Genomic DNA, 2,078 nt, shown 5'->3' on the forward strand with positions numbered 1-2,078 from the left:
TTAGATTCATATCTGTGTTCTTTTTTTTAAGGAGTAAATTCATTACTTATACTCTATTCTCCCTGCATGTATTACTGCAGGCCAGAACAGGGCACCAGCTACCATTACATATGGTCATTAGACACCATGTGATTGTTAAGAATTGAACTCATGGCCTGTGTAAGAACAATCAGAACTCTGAACCTCTGAGCCATCACTGCAGGCCTAATCCTGCCTTCTTAAAGTATATTATAAAAGACAAAAAGCTTTGGGCACAGGCGCTGCATAGTCACAGAAACCACCCATTCTTCTACAAAAAAGGAACTGGTCCAGATATTTTGGAAACAATTAAAATCAGTCGTGATACTGAAGTTATTATGAGGTCATGGCCTGAACTAGCACGTAAGAAGCACCACTAGAAATCTCACAGGTGGTCACATCTGGTTGATGCTTCCGATCCAACCCCATAGAGGACCCAACACCACAGTGCATACAGCTCAGCCACATGCTCCTTCCCATTGTGGGCAGAAATCTTGTGCTCACCATGTCTTGATTTCAGCGTTTCCCTGAGGTCCCCTCACAGCAAACAACAGCAGAGCTCAGAGGAGGACACAGAGTATCATTCAAGCTGCACAGTCACAGGGAACACACCAAAAGACACCGGAAGATCCCGCCTCTTTGTCTGACTGGCAGGTCTGTCTGGTGCCCTTGATTGGCCAGTGAATCTTAGCCCTCCTCAGGTTAAAGATTGCTTCCTATCCAGGGCTACACCTACTAAAGATCTCAGGAGTGGTTTGCAGTCCATTAACATTTGAAATCAGATTCCAAGAGGTATCACACCCCACCCAGCCCTGTGGAGGAACAATATTCTAGCTCAGGAGGGTCAGCTGCATGCTCCTCCTCTCTCTCAGCCAGGACCCTGCACTTACCAATACCTGTGCCTGAGCCTTCCTCAAAGCACTTGTCTTCTTCACATAAACATGATGAATAGCTTGCCTAGACCTTTACTGAAGGTGCATTGGCCATATCAATCTGACCCAGGAATTGATGACCCAATGCATCACCCAGGTTACTAACATTAAATATTGATTTTTAGAAACAACATTTTTAGCCAGGCAGTGATGGTTCATGCCTGTAATCCTAGCATTTGGGTGGCAGGCAAGTGAATCTATGAGTCTGAGGCCAGCCTGGTCTATAGAGTGATTTCCAGGAGACCAGTACTATACAGAAAAAACCTGTCCCAAAAAGAGACAGAGAAAGAAAGAAAGAAAGAAAGAAAGAAAGAAAGAAAGAAAGAAAGAAAGAAAGAAAGAAAGAAAGAAAGGAAGGAAGGAAGGAAGGAAGGAAGGAAGGAAGGAAGGAAGGAAGGAAGGAAGGAAGGAAGAAACGAAGAAAGAAACAAAGAAAGAAACAAAGAAAGAAACAAAGAAAGAAACAAAGAAACAAAGAAACAAAAAAAGAAAAAAGAAGCAACAGACTATAACAAATCAGGAGTTTTGTTTATTTGTCTTACCTTACTTATAAATAAACAGAAATGCATGGCTTATTAAAATAGGCCATTTTAGTACCTATGTATATACTATTCACATGAGATCATGGTTTGTATTTACTATCATGTACATAATAGCAAATGGATTACAACTAAATTAAACTTCCTAATATGGCCCTATTTCATTTTGATTCTTATGACATTAAAGTTAAAAATTTATATGAAAGTGTGCCCTACCCGCAACCTTTTTGAGCAAGAGTTTCAAAACTCTGCTATCCACTGATTCCCATCTAGAATGGAGTGCTCAGACCAAGGTGAAGCCCATTGTTCTCCAAGGACCCTAGCCTCCACCTGAGGCCAGCCTCCTGCTGAGCAAGCACAACCAGCTCTGCAGACCTGTTTCCAGTGTTTGGGGGAGGGGTCTTGCCCCTCCTATGTGTATTTGGAGACCTTTATAAAACTTTGAGCCTCAAGCAGGAAATCTTCTCTTGGTTTTATGTTTCTCCTGTCACACTTTTCCCATACCCAGCTTTCCTTCCAGTTGCCTCAGTAAAACATTGAACTTAGCTGTGAGCAGCTGCATGAAAGGATGAAAATATATTTATTCAAT

Source organism: Apodemus sylvaticus, chromosome 13, assembly GCF_947179515.1.
Source record: "Apodemus sylvaticus chromosome 13, mApoSyl1.1, whole genome shotgun sequence".
NCBI lineage: Eukaryota > Metazoa > Chordata > Mammalia > Rodentia > Muridae > Apodemus > Apodemus sylvaticus.